Source organism: Macrobrachium rosenbergii, chromosome 53 (genome assembly GCF_040412425.1).
Source record: "Macrobrachium rosenbergii isolate ZJJX-2024 chromosome 53, ASM4041242v1, whole genome shotgun sequence".
NCBI classification, from domain to species: Eukaryota; Metazoa; Arthropoda; class Malacostraca; order Decapoda; family Palaemonidae; genus Macrobrachium; species Macrobrachium rosenbergii.
This window is the reverse complement of record NC_089793.1, coordinates 22598281-22607494: the sequence shown is the minus strand read 5'-3', so window position 1 is coordinate 22607494 and position 9214 is coordinate 22598281. Positions and strand designations below refer to the sequence as shown.

Below are 9214 nucleotides of genomic sequence, written 5' to 3'. Positions count from 1 at the left end.
AATCCAATCATCTCGAGAAATCACCCACATGATAATTATGGCAAAATTTTTTCAAGTGCAGTTTGCCTTACTAGCTCGCACTTACACACTCATATGCGCGTGAATACACACATACACATACACACACTCCAGGTTGAAAACAGAACATTCTTACAATAATCTGATTACAGTCAGCTTGCCTATAACTTCCATCCCCGCCTCTCTCCTTCCACAAACCCCACCCCACCATCAGCATCATCGCCAGTCACTAGTTATTCGTTGTACATAACAGCTGCCAGCTCTTAACGGTATCAGCACCGTTCCAACTTCATGTTTATCACGCCCACGTTCAATCTGTCATGTCATTTGGTCACATGCAACCGGTGTAACTTGGAAAAATTACAATAATACACAGAGAACAAAAATTGGAACCAACTTCCGCAGGTGTTCACAAACACCTGTTTCACTGTTCTCAATACTCAGTTCTCGGCTTGCATTAAGACAGGATGGAATTAGGTAGTTTGTAGCAATGAGTGAAACATCGCCGCCCATATCCCTCGACGCGATGGCAAATAAGAATCCCAGAGGAGAACAAGTCGAGTTCAGTATGTAAGTTTTTACATTTTCTGTTGTGATAATATTAGCCGTTTTATTAGATGACTAAAATTCAATAGATTTTTGGAAATTCGGAGAGCATACCAGGCATCTTACTGATTTGCGCTTTCTAGCAGTTGGCATTGCATGCATACTTTACTGTTTCAAGGAAACGGGATTCAACATTCATTCTCCATTTAATGGTCTCTTTCCGAAAACTGCGATTTTTTTCCACATATTTCGGTGTAAGTTTAGTGAAAAAAAATAAATGTATATTCGGGCAGGCCGTGACTCACGAAGCTAGAAAAACAAAACGCGTTACATGCAAGTCTAATCCAATAAATTATAAGAAAACTGGTATATATATATATATATATATATATATATATATATATATATATATATATATATATATATATATATATATATATATATAAAGAATCGTTACTTTTATATCAACAAATAGTAAGTCAGAAATATCACAAAATACTGAATTCACTATACCTTGTGTACGACTTACAACCCAGAGGAATTATGCTTGAAATGTGTTTCATCGCAAGCCTGGTGGTCAAAATAACTTTCCATCGTTGTTTCCAAAACAGGTCATGATTCCAGTCCTGGTCAGGGAGGAAGCACATTTAAATTATAATTCCTCCTTGGTAGTAAGTTATTGCTAAGGTGTAAAAGAATTCGATGTTGAATATTGTTTGTGGCTTCATATATATATATATATATATATATATATATATATATATATATATATATATATATATATATATATATATAACGAATCGTTACTTTTATATCAACAAATAATAAGTCAGAAATATCGCTAAATACTGAATTCAAGGCTTGGTATTTGTGTCAAGTACCTTTTGTTTTATTGACAATAGCATATATATTGTATATATATATATATATATATATATATATATATATATATATATATATATATATATATATATATGCTATTATATATATGATATATAAAAATATATATATGCTATTGTCAGTGAAATAAAAGGTCTAAACCTTCAACAAATCCACATGTTTACTGGTAATTACTGTACGTATGAGCACTACCGTATTAATAGGCACGTTAATTAATTACCAGTGATTTTAAATAATAATTGACATTTTTAAAGTAATTCATCTAAAACACTATTATCTATCTGAGTAACTTGGAAAATATTATTGCAGTTTTGTTAAATAGGACGAAAACAATACACAAGAAATTATTTTCCACGAGCAGTGGTTCAATAAACAGCGATTCAGAGTAATCAATAGTAAAATTCCGTCAGCACTAGAAAAGCCACTTGTGTTTTTATTTAGTGAAACACAGTTAATTATTAAGACATTAGGAATATCAAAGCACCATACCAGAACCCCTTCCATGTAGCACATATTGGTTTAATTTGCCAACTGCTTCTTCAAGAATATTCTTTCCTATTTATGTTTTTCAAGACATGTCGACAGTTGTTCAACAGAGCGAAACGGGAACTGTTTAATAAAATCAAAGGAAGATTATTACGTTTACCAAAAAACTTTAGATAAAAAAAGTGTACCGATCCTATTAAAATTTCAGCAAAATACACCTACACACTTTATATATATACACACACACACATACATACACACAAATATATATATATATATATATATATATATATATATATATATATATATATATATATATATATATATATATATATATATACCTAAATATAAATTCAGCTAAGGTCAGGAAAAATAAAAGAAAGAAGTACCAAGCGCTTTCGTGTTATTTCTACACATTTTCGAGGTACAATGCTTAAAACACCGGGAATATCTATCAAAGTAAACATAAAAGCTGAATAAATGGAAACACAAATATTCAAAATCCGGTTAAAACCAGTACAGCAGGTACACAAACAGCTCAACAGTTGATTAAAAAGAAACAGTCTTACATATCTCTTTAACAACAAATGCGTCTATTTCGTACATACCCCGGCTTACATTCAATAAGTAACCGTGATATTTAATCAGAGCAGATTCAAACACAGATATAGCGTGAGAACGGGACAAATGTCGAATGCTTTATTTTTACACAATAATAATTTTAATCATATGATTCATTGGGAGGGGGCAAAAGTTGTTTTATATTGTAACAATATAACTCGGAAATGTCACTGAATCTGCTTTGGTTAAATATGACGGTGACTTATTGAATGCAAGCTAGGGTATGTGCAAACTACACGTATTTGTTGTTAAAGGGATAGTAAGATTGTTAATTTTTTAGTCACCTGTTGAGCTGTTCTGTGCTGGCTGTACTAGTTTTAACCGGATTTGGAAAATTTTTTTCCATTTTTTCAGATGTTATTTTTACTGTTTGATATTCTCGGTGTTTTTAGCATTGTACCTCGAAAATGTGTAGAAATAACATGAAAGCTCTTGGTACTCCTGACTTCTATTTTTCTTGTGGCTTTAGCTGAATATATTGTCACCTTTATTTAGTGATACACACACACACACACACACACACACACACACATACATACATATATATATATATATATATATATATATATATATATATATATATATATATATATATATATATATTATATTTACACACCCATATATAATATATATTACATATTTATATATAGCATATACTGTATATATATACATTATATATAATATATTTACATGTTTATATACAGTATATATATATATACATATATAATATATATATATATATATATATATATATATATATATATATATATATATATATATATATATATTATGTAGGTCCTTCGGCTGATGAGTTAATTATTAATTACTGTAATTTATATAGCCATGCTCTACCTAAGACCCACTAATCCTGTCAATTAAAGATAAAGATACCCCAAAAGACAGACAATTAACTGAATTAGATTAGGTCGCCAGTTGGAACTATGTTCTTGAATAATTTGATTATTTCTGGAACAAATGAATTAAACAAAACCCATTTATAACCCACCTAGTCCCAACAAAAGAAAGAATGCATTGTTACAGTGCAGTGAGGGAATTTACATGAGCCAATTAGTCCCCTTCAGACACAGTAATATTTCCTCTACTTCGGTTATAATGCAATGGAGGATCGTTCTCATAGATCTCTCTTAAGCAATTCTCTAGGATATTAAAGGCTATTTCACTTCCAAACAATGGTATGATCAGGTCTCAAGGCTTGCCTGAGAATTACTTATAACTGACCTCTCCCTAATTCCTACTTACTGCAAGGGGAATATCTTATTCAATCTCACTAGGCAACTCTAGTTATACTTCGTATACTCAACCTCATAATACAGGAGATATGATTCCACCAGGACCTTTAGTCAGTGGCTAAGGAAGGGGAAAATGAAAAATGGAAGTACAGTGGGAGAAATACCAGCAGGTAGGTGAATACTTGTCATTTCCAGACTTACCTTTCACATAGGCTACTTGTGCGCTTGCAACGGACGCCAGGGACTGAAAAAATGTGTAACATCGGTTTCACTTAGTAAAAGTAAAAAGGATAAAAGACAAAGTAAGCAGGAGCATGAACGAGTGCTTGTGTTCTGTAGGACTGCTGTGTTCTCTCTCTGACTTTCCTGGGTCGGATCGGGTTGCTGTGTTTTCGTAAACAGCGATCCTTCCATAGCCTCCGGCAGTCTGAAAAATGGCAAAAACATCGCCGATACATAGTACAGAGAAAAGTAATGCTTAAGGACACCCTCATTAAAGGGGGCCTGGTGAAAACCTCCCAGTTGGACAGGTCTCTAATACTAACTTATAAGCTGTTAGGAATGGTTAAATTTGAACACAACAACTACCTCCTGCCTGCTCCTCTCTCTACTTTCCACAGAGAAGCTTTTCTTGTCTTTGTTAGGATTATACTCCTACTAAAATTATGCAGAGAGGTCGAACAGCAGAATATTTATAAAAATATATATATATATATATATATATATATATATATTTATATATATACTGTATGTATATATATGTGTATATAATCTGAGATAATATATATTTATAATATATTTTTAACCCTAGAGAGTTGTTCTTCATCTACAGAACTTCTTCAATAATAATGACCTTTGCATGCATTAAAATGCTCATATACCCAATGACAGCATGAATGGAATAACTCAACTGACAAGTGGAATGATCTTAAAAGAGGGATTACAGACGTTGCTTGATATGTAGTTCACACAAAAACTGCAAGAGGTGATAAAAGAAAACAAACCTCTTAAGGAATGTGTTACAAGAAAAATGAAACTGTATAGAAAATGAATGAAAACCAGGAGGACTGAGGACCATTATAGCTACAAGGAGGCTAGCAGAGACGTGGAGAGGGGGGAAAGAAACTTCAAAAATACAAAGCTTGATAAAAATTGGTAAGGATTTCGAAAATGATCAGCAAGGCACCATAAAACTTATATCCAAAACTTCCAAGAGCTACAAAAAGGGATCCCACCACCCTACTGACGCAAGAAAACACCCAAATGATGGAGCACTTTTGACAAAAACAAGAGAAATAGAATTATGTTGGAAAAATTACTTTGAGACTTTGTTGAACACACCCAGTGGTGATCTGAATTAATGATGCAATGCATGACGAATACTATGAGACCCTAGAGAAATTTAAGAGAGCAATTTTCAACACATACCAGAATACAAAATACAGAGTGAAGACCCGCACTGAAAACAATGATTGGTTTGATGTCAAATCAAGTATCACACTGGTCAGTGTCCTCTCACCATTACTGTTCACACTGTTTTTGGATAAGTGTATGAGAGAGGGAAACCCCAATGAAGAAAGAGTCATTGATCTAATATACGCAGATGACCACGCAATGATAGCAGCAACAAGGGAGGACCTTCAGAGTGAACTCGAAGACTGGAACAACACCCTAACAAACAACAAAATGAAAATCAGCAAAGACAAAAAGGAAATGATGCTGTTATCAAGAACACCTAAAGATGAGAACATCTCAATGGAGGGCCAGGAGTTTTGAAGCAAACAGCGAAATGCTGCCTAGTATCAGGAGACTCTACACTCAGATGCCACAGAACACAGACGTGTCCATGTCCTCCTCCAAGCACTCCTTTGTTCAAAATGAGGAGAAAATTGTTATTCCAACAGACCAAGGAATCTTATGCGACTGACTGCCAACGGGCAAAACTTTTAGCTTAGAAAGTCATAGAGGGATACAGTTTTGCTAGGCCAGACCTTAGTTATACTGTTCTTAAAACCCAATTTTCTCTATTCTGTGTACTGGCGAGACTACTGTTATTTCAGGTCAAGCCCTGGCTAAGCGGAGTTTTGAAGCAAACAGCGAAATGCTGCCCAGTGTCAGGAGACTCTACACTCATCTGCCACAGAACACAGACGTGTCCATTCCTCCAAGCACTCCTTTGTTTTCCCTCCTTTGTTCAAAATGAGGAGAAAATTGTTATTCCAACAGATCAAGGAATCTTATGCAACTGATCACTGCATTAGCTAATGCAGCGGTAAGTCTGATTTGACAATTACTCCCAGTTCTCTTTCCCTTCAACTGAAACTCTCATTTTTCCTTGAACAGTCACTGACTAAGAAATCTAGCAAACATCCCATTTATGAATTCATCTATTAAGTACAATTATTTTTGTCTAGTGAAGCCACATAACTTATCCTCCATGGCGTTAAAAGTATTTCTTGACATAACAATCATCCCTTTGTGATTAAGTAATGACAAGTGTGAGTTTCTGTAATGAATGATTGTTATCTGGATACATCTTTTTCCAGAATTGTGTATGCCTTGGTCCTGAACAAAAATCCTCTTTCTTGGAGAAGAATCTGCATCATCAGTACCAAGAAACCTCAATTCGGCCTTGCAGTAAATGCCTGATAAAGCATTTGAGAGGCGCATAAGTCTGTTGCATTCATTTCTATGCAGCATTGAGGTTTGTCGTAAGCAGGACTAATATTCTGAGCTGCTGTTAGCTCCGGTAACTAATCCATTTAATTTTATTTTACTTTTGTTGAAACTACTGTTCCAGTAAGTTTGCTGAATTCATTCATGTGGATATGAAATAAACCTCTATTCATTGTTAACTAGTGTTAGCTGGCGACCTGATCTATTCAATATCTGTCCTTTCGAGCTAATTTTAGCCTTAATTGACAGAATTATGAGGGTCTTAGGTACAGCAAGGCAACATAAATCCAATTAGCTAATTATTAAACTCATTAGCCGAATGACCACTGTAACAAATATAATATATAATATATATATATATATATATATATATATATATATATATATATATATATATATATATATATATATATATATATATATATACATATATATATAATATAATATATATATATATATATATATATATATATATATATATATATATATATATACATATATATACACATATATATACATATATATACACACACATATATTTTTGTATTCACGAACATTAAGCTACAAATGTCGGTTAATATCAAATTCACTCAACCTCGGAATAAACTCCAAAGGGGATTTTCTAAGTGATAGGCTACCCGTCACCAGGTGGACTTGAACACCAAACGGTCGGGGAATGACGAACTTTCAGTGACTAGCCATTGTGCTATCAAGAGAAGTATACATCGATACCAACTCTGAATGCTTGTTGAATTGAGTTTTTTTTTCTTTACTTAGAGTCGATATAAACCTACTTCCAACATGATAGCCAGTCTGTACATTTGAAACGCGGAGCCATTTATGAATTTTTGTCACATGCACCGAGACATTTTTCATATTCACAAATGTTATGCTACAAATGGACGTGAGTGTATGTGCATGTGAAATTGTGTGTCTATTATGGCACTAATGGGTAATCAGGAAACTAGGTAAAGAAAATTCAAAAGGAACATATGCCTGAAGCCATATGATTTCTGGGCAACTTGTGCAGGCATCGTGGTTATCTTCAAATAAACGACTATATTTGATGCAATTGTTCCACTAATATATTATAAAAAAGAAATACACTGCTGCTCTTTTCTTCAGCAAATGTCAAATAAATGGTGATAAATAATGACTTCATCACATACAATTTCTGTGAACGGTCATAGAAAGATGTAATAACCATCATCTATATAGTTTACACATCCTAATTTATCATTTCATTTTTCACAGTTGCTAATGAAGTGAGTCCGAGCCATCGTCAAGCTAATGAGGTTCTGACTAAGGAGGAAGCCTGGAAATCTTGCCCTTGCCATGTTCGGGTTTTATAGCTCTCCAGTAAAGATGAAACGGCGTAATAGAAAATGGATTAAGTCCTGCCATCTCTTTCATGGATATTCATCCTGACTCCAAGGAATAAGCGAGTTTTGGTTTAGTTGTAACTATGAGTCATTTCAAACTGGAATGTTTGCTTTGTTTTTTGAGCTAATTATACATTTGGTGGCGGTGGCACAAATGCTTCATCCTTTATTCTCAAATCAAACCTTTACTGGTTAAGCTCATTTTACCTTAAGTGGTACGTTCTAAAAATAGACCAGTTTTGCATCCGCAAATAACCTTCAGATCTCTTACCTCCTGTAAGTATCATGGAAGATTAACTTAAGGCGTGCGTGAAGTTAAGTCAGCGCGAACGTCATTAGGAGTAGGAAAATGTATTTTTATAAAGGATGACATTAATAATATGTGGATTAAATTAAGTTTTCTCTTACTTTTTAGGGATTAAGACTACTAAACCGCTATCGACTACTACAACAGTTAAAACTACTTTTATAACTCATGGCCCACCATTTATTACAACACCTAAAACTACTTTTATAACTCATGACCCACCATTTATTACACCTAAAACTAAAACTACTTTTAACTCATTTGACCCAAAACCATAACTCCATTTTATTACACCTAAAACTACTTTTATAACTCAGGGCCCACCATTTAATACAACACCTACGACTACATCAACAGCTAAAACCACCTTTATAACTCATGACCCACCATTTATTACAACACGACCAAGCACACAAAATGGCACAGCACCTGGAGCTGGTAATACCACAAGAACTTCAGCACCTTCTAATGCAACAAGTGTACCCGGAACCAATGCAACGGGCGCAGTAGGAACCAACTTGACTACAAACGCTTCAACAACAGCACCGAATGCAACTACTACAGCAAATCTAACTTCAGCAGCAAACAGTACAAGCGGTCCTGTAATTAAAAGGCTCTTCTGTGGTAAGGGAAGCTCTACACACGTAATTATAATACTCATGTATTTATGTAAGCAGGAATGGCTTCAAAATTTCATAGCGTGGTAACTGAAGTAATCAGAATCACTTTCGCGAAGAACTAAAAATATGCCTTGGAGTGTATCACTTTCTGTTAACCAGCTTAAAAAAACTAGTAATGCTACCGACAGCTTTCAAAAGCAGCATTTTCAAATACTTGTATAAAATAGTTAATCAAATTGTTGGGAAATTTTATTTGTAAAGGCAATAATAGGAAGGCGAATCCTAGTATTTCTTAATTAGTCTAAATATGTAAGCTCTATATATACTTTGTATATATATATATATATATATATATATATATATATATATATATATATATATATATATATAAACTATTATTCAATTGAA

At 33.6% G+C, this 9214-nt stretch overlaps 1 long non-coding RNA gene across 1 annotated transcript; it reads left to right on the top strand.

Moving 5' to 3' along the window:
• The first annotated feature begins 450 nt into the window (after nucleotides 1-450).
• On the top strand, nucleotides 451-8413 carry LOC136834090 (uncharacterized). Its single transcript, XR_010851661.1, has 4 exons — nucleotides 451-588; nucleotides 5882-6093; nucleotides 6368-6570; nucleotides 7752-8413. It is a non-coding gene; the product is annotated as an uncharacterized lncRNA (long non-coding RNA).
• The last annotated feature ends 801 nt before the right edge of the window (nucleotides 8414-9214 follow it).